The sequence below is a fragment of the Lissotriton vulgaris genome, chromosome 1_2 (assembly GCF_964263255.1).
Source record: "Lissotriton vulgaris chromosome 1_2, aLisVul1.2, whole genome shotgun sequence".
Taxonomy (NCBI): Eukaryota; Metazoa; Chordata; class Amphibia; order Caudata; family Salamandridae; genus Lissotriton; species Lissotriton vulgaris.
This window is the reverse complement of record NC_141686.1, coordinates 324,567,189-324,574,304: the sequence shown is the minus strand read 5'-3', so window position 1 is coordinate 324,574,304 and position 7,116 is coordinate 324,567,189.

Sequence of the window (7,116 nt, the reverse complement as noted above, 5' to 3'; positions counted from 1 at the left end):
CAACAACCGCATACACTTTCAGCAGCCTGACAGACCCCTCCGCTCAGCCACACTCACACATACAAAGCCTTACACAACACTGGGCCAGCATACCTCAACAACCGCATACACTTTCAGCGCCTGACAGACCCCTCCGCTCAGCGACACTCTCACATACAAAACCTTACACAACACTGGGCCAGCATACCTCAACAACCGCATACACTTTCAGCAGCCTGACAGACCCCTCCGCTCAGCGACACTCTCACATACAAAACCTTACACAACACTGAGCCAGCATACCTCAACAACCGCATACACTTTCAGCAGCCTGACAGACCCCTCCGCTCAGCGACACTCTCACATACAAAACCTTGCACAACACTGGGCCAGCATACCTCAACAACCGCATACACTTTCAGCAGCCTGACAGACCCCTCCGCTCAGCCACACTCACACATACAAAGCATTACACAACACTGGGCCAGCATACCTCAACAACCGCATACACTTTCAGCAGCCTGACAGACCCCTCCGCTCAGCGACACTCTCACATACAAAACCTTACACAACACTGGGCCAGCATACCTCAACAACCGCATACACTTTCAGCAGCCTGACAGACCCCTCCGCTCAGCGACACTCTCACATACAAAACCTTACACAACACTGGGCCAGCATACCTCAACAACCGCATACACTTTCAGCAGCCTGACAGACCCCTCCGCTCAGCGACACTCTCACATACAAAACCTTACACAACACTGGGCCAGCATACCTCAACATCCGCATACACTTTCAGCAGCCTGACAGACCCCTCCGCTCAGCGACACTCTCACATACAAAACCTTAAACAACACTGGGCCAGCATACCTCAACAACCGCATACACTTTCAGCAGCCTGACAGACCCCTCCGCTCAGCGACACTCTCACATACAAAACCTTACACAACACTGGGCCAGCATACCTCAACAACCGCATACACTTTCAGCGCCTGACAGACCCCTCCGCTCAGCGACACTCTCACATACAAAACCTTACACAACACTGGGCCAGCATACCTCAACAACCGCATACACTTTCAGCAGCCTGACAGACCCCTCCGCTCAGCGACACTCTCACATACAAAACCTTACACAACACTGGGCCAGCATACCTCAACAACCGCATACACTTTCAGCAGCCTGACAGACCCCTCCGCTCAGCGCCACTCTCACATACAAAACCTTACACAACACTGGGCCAGCATACCTCAACATCCGCATACACTTTCAGCAGCCTGACAGACCCCTCCGCTCAGCCACACTCACACATACAAAGCCTTACACAACACTGGGCCAGCATACCTCAACAACCGCATACACTTTCAGCGCCTGACAGACCCCTCCGCTCAGCGACACTCTCACATACAAAACCTTACACAACACTGGGCCAGCATACCTCAACAACCGCATACACTTTCAGCAGCCTGACAGACCCCTCCGCTCAGCGACACTCTCACATGCAAAACCTTACACAACCCTGGGCCAGCATACCTCAACAACCGCATACACTTTCAGCAGCCTGACAGACCCCTCCGCTCAGCGACACTCTCACATACAAAACCTTACACAACACTGGGCCAGCATACCTCAACAACCGCATACACTTTCAGCAGCCTGACAGACCCCTCCGCTCAGCGACACTCTCACATACAAAACCTTACACAACCCTGGGCCAGCATACCTCAACAACCGCATACACTTTCAGCAGCCTGACAGACCCCTCCGCTCAGCGACACTCTCACATACAAAACCTTACACAACACTGGGCCAGCATACCTCAACAACCGCATACACTTTCAGCAGCCTGACAGACCCCTCCGCTCAGCGACACTCTCACATACAAAACCTTACACAACACTGGGCCAGCATACCTCAACAACCGCATACACTTTCAGCAGCCTGACAGACCCCTCCGCTCAGCGACACTCTCACATACAAAACCTTACACAACACTGGGCCAGCATACCTCAACAACCGCATACACTTTCAGCAGCCTGACAGACCCCTCCGCTCAGCGACACTCTCACATACAAAGCCTTACACAACCCTGGGCCAGCATACCTCAACAACCGCATATACTTTCAGCAGCCTGACAGACCCCTCCGCTCAGCGACACTCTCACATACAAAACCTTACACAACACTGGGCCAGCATACCTCAACAACCGCATACACTTTCAGCAGCCTGACAGACCCCTCCGCTCAGCGACACTCTCACATACAAAGCCTTACACAACCCTGGGCCAGCATACCTCAACAACCGCATACACTTTCAGCAGCCTGACAGACCCCTCCACTCAGCGACACTCTCACATACAAAACCTTAAACAACACTGGGCCAGCATACCTCAACAACCGCATACACTTTCAGCAGCCTGACAGACCCCTACACTCAGCCACACTCACACATACAAAACCTTACACAACACTGGGCCAGCATACCTCAACAACCGCATACACTTTCAGCAGCCTGACAGACCCCTCCGCTCAGCGACACTCACACATACAAAGCCTTACACAACACTGGGCCAGCACACCTCAACAACCGCATACACTTTCAGCAGCCTGACAGACCCCTACGCTCAGCCACACTCACACATACAAAACCTTACACAACCCTGGGCCGCATACCTCAAGAACCGCATACACTTTCAGCGCCTGACAGACCCCTACGCTCAGCCACACTCACACATACAAAGCCTTACACAACACTGGGCCAGCATACCTCAACAACCGCATATACTTTCAGCAGCCTGACAGACCCCTCCGCTCAGCGACACTCTCACATACAAAACCTTACACAACACTGGGCCAGCATACCTCAACAACCGCATACACTTTCAGCAGCCTGACAGACCCCTCCGCTCAGCGACACTCTCACATACAAAGCCTTACACAACCCTGGGCCAGCATACCTCAACAACCGCATACACTTTCAGCAGCCTGACAGACCCCTCCGCTCAGCGTCACTTGCACACATACAAAGCCTTACACAACCCTGGGCCAGCATACCTCAACAACCGCATACACTTTCAGCAGCCTGACAGACCCCTCCGCTCAGCGACACTCTCACATACAAAGCCTTACACAACCCTGGGCCAGCATACCTCAACAACCGCATACACTTTCAGCAGCCTGACAGACCCCTCCGCTCAGCGTCACTTGCACACATACAAAGCCTTACACAACCCTGGGCCAGCATACCTCAACAACCGCATACACTTTCAGCAGCCTGACAGACCCCTCCGCTCAGTGACACTCTCACATACAAAACCTTACACAACCCTGGGCCAGCATACCTCAACAACCGCATACACTTTCAGCAGCCTGACAGACCCCTCCGCTCAGCGACACTCTCACATACAAAACCTTACACAACACTGGGCCAGCATACCTCAACAACCGCATACACTTTCAGCAGCCTGACAGACCCCTCCGCTCAGCGACACTCTCACATACAAAACCTTACACAACCCTGGGCCAGCATACCTCAACAACCGCATACACTTTCAGCAGCCTGACAGACCCCTCCGCTCAGCGACACTCTCACATACAAAACCTTACACAACACTGGGCCAGCATACCTCAACAACCGCATACACTTTCAGCAGCCTGACAGACCCCTCCGCTCAGCGACACTCTCACATACAAAACCTTACACAACACTGGGCCAGCATACCTCAACAACCGCATACACTTTCAGCAGCCTGACAGACCCCTCCGCTCAGCGACACTCTCACATACAAAACCTTACACAACACTGGGCCAGCATACCTCAACAACCGCATACACTTTCAGCAGCCTGACAGACCCCTCCGCTCAGCGACACTCTCACATACAAAGCCTTACACAACCCTGGGCCAGCATACCTCAACAACCGCATACACTTTCAGCAGCCTGACAGACCCCTCCGCTCAGCGACACTCTCACATACAAAACCTTACACAACACTGGCCCAGCATACCTCAACAACCACATACACTTACAGCAGCCTGACAGACCCCTCCGCTCAGCGCCACTCTCACATACAAAACCTTACACAACACTGGGCCAGCATACCTCAACATCCGCATACACTTTCAGCAGCCTGACAGACCCCTCCGCTCAGCCACACTCACACATACAAAGCCTTACACAACACTGGGCCAGCATACCTCAACAACCGCATACACTTTCAGCGCCTGACAGACCCCTCCGCTCAGCGACACTCTCACATACAAAACCTTACACAACACTGGGCCAGCATACCTCAACAACCGCATACACTTTCAGCAGCCTGACAGACCCCTCCGCTCAGCGACACTCTCACATGCAAAACCTTACACAACCCTGGGCCAGCATACCTCAACAACCGCATACACTTTCAGCAGCCTGACAGACCCCTCCGCTCAGCGACACTCTCACATACAAAACCTTACACAACACTGGGCCAGCATACCTCAACAACCGCATACACTTTCAGCAGCCTGACAGACCCCTCCGCTCAGCGACACTCTCACATACAAAACTTTACACAACCCTGGGCCAGCATACCTCAACAACCGCATACACTTTCAGCAGCCTGACAGACCCCTCCGCTCAGCGACACTCTCACATACAAAACCTTACACAACACTGGGCCAGCATACCTCAACAACCGCATACACTTTCAGCAGCCTGACAGACCCCTCCGCTCAGCGACACTCTCACATACAAAACCTTACACAACACTGGGCCAGCATACCTCAACAACCGCATACACTTTCAGCAGCCTGACAGACCCCTCCGCTCAGCGACACTCTCACATACAAAACCTTACACAACACTGGGCCAGCATACCTCAACAACCGCATACACTTTCAGCAGCCTGACAGACCCCTCCGCTCAGCGACACTCTCACATACAAAGCCTTACACAACCCTGGGCCAGCATACCTCAACAACTGCATATACTTTCAGCAGCCTGACAGACCCCTCCGCTCAGCGACACTCTCACATACAAAACCTTACACAACACTGGGCCAGCATACCTCAACAACCGCATACACTTTCAGCAGCCTGACAGACCCCTCCGCTCAGCGACACTCTCACATACAAAGCCTTACACAACCCTGGGCCAGCATACCTCAACAACCGCATACACTTTCAGCAGCCTGACAGACCCCTCCGCTCAGCGACACTCTCACATACAAAACCTTACACAACACTGGGCCAGCATACCTCAACAACCGCATACACTTTCAGCAGCCTGACAGACCCCTACACTCAGCCACACTCACACATACAAAACCTTACACAACACTGGGCCAGCATACCTCAACAACCGCATACACTTTCAGCAGCCTGACAGACCCCTCCGCTCAGCGACACTCACACATACAAAGCCTTACACAACACTGGGCCAGCACACCTCAATAACCGCATACACTTTCAGCAGCCTGACAGACCCCTACGCTCAGCCACACTCACACATACAAAACCTTACACAACCCTGGGCCGCATACCTCAAGAACCGCATACACTTTCAGCGCCTGACAGACCCCTACGCTCAGCCACACTCACACATACAAAGCCTTACACAACACTGGGCCAGCATACCTCAACAACCGCATATACTTTCAGCAGCCTGACAGACCCCTCCGGTCAGCGACACTCTCACATACAAAACCTTACACAACACTGGGCCAGCATACCTCAACAACCGCATACACTTTCAGCAGCCTGACAGACCCCTCCGCTCAGCGACACTCTCACATACAAAGCCTTACACAACCCTGGGCCAGCATACCTCAACAACCGCATACACTTTCAGCAGCCTGACAGACCCCTCCGCTCAGCGTCACTTGCACACATACAAAGCCTTACACAACCCTGGGCCAGCATACCTCAACAACCGCATACACTTTCAGCAGCCTGACAGACCCCTCCGCTCAGCGACACTCTCACATACAAAGCCTTACACAACCCTGGGCCAGCATACCTCAACAACCGCATACACTTTCAGCAGCCTGACAGACCCCTCCGCTCAGCGTCACTTGCACACATACAAAGCCTTACACAACCCTGGGCCAGCATACCTCAACAACCGCATACACTTTCAGCAGCCTGACAGACCCCTCCGCTCAGCGACACTCTCACATACAAAACCTTACACAACCCTGGGCCAGCATACCTCAACAACCGCATACACTTTCAGCAGCCTGACAGACCCCTCCGCTCAGCGACACTCTCACATACAAAACCTTACACAACACTGGGCCAGCATACCTCAACAACCGCATACACTTTCAGCAGCCTGACAGACCCCTCCGCTCAGCGACACTCTCACATACAAAACCTTACACAACCCTGGGCCAGCATACCTCAACAACCGCATACACTTTCAGCAGCCTGACAGACCCCTCCGCTCAGCGACACTCTCACATACAAAACCTTACACAACACTGGGCCAGCATACCTCAACAACCGCATACACTTTCAGCAGCCTGACAGACCCCTCCGCTCAGCGACACTCTCACATACAAAACCTTACACAACACTGGGCCAGCATACCTCAACAACCGCATACACTTTCAGCAGCCTGACAGACCCCTCCGCTCAGCGACACTCTCACATACAAAACCTTACACAACACTGGGCCAGCATACCTCAACAACCGCATACACTTTCAGCAGCCTGACAGACCCCTCCGCTCAGCGACACTCTCACATACAAAGCCTTACACAACCCTGGGCCAGCATACCTCAACAACCGCATACACTTTCAGCAGCCTGATAGACCCCTCCGCTCAGCGACACTCTCACATACAAAACCTTACACAACACTGGCCCAGCATACCTCAACAACCACATACACTTACAGCAGCCTGACAGACCCCTCCGCTCAGCCTCACTCACACATACAAAGCCTTACACTACCGTGGGCCAGCATACCTCAACAACCGCATACACTTTCAGCAGCCTGGCAGACTCCTACACTCAGCCACACTCACACATACAAAGCCTTACACAACACTGGGCCAGCATACCTCAACAACCTCATACACTTTCAGCGCCTGACAGACCCCTCCGCTCAGCCACACTCACACATACAAAGCCTTACACAACACTGGGCCA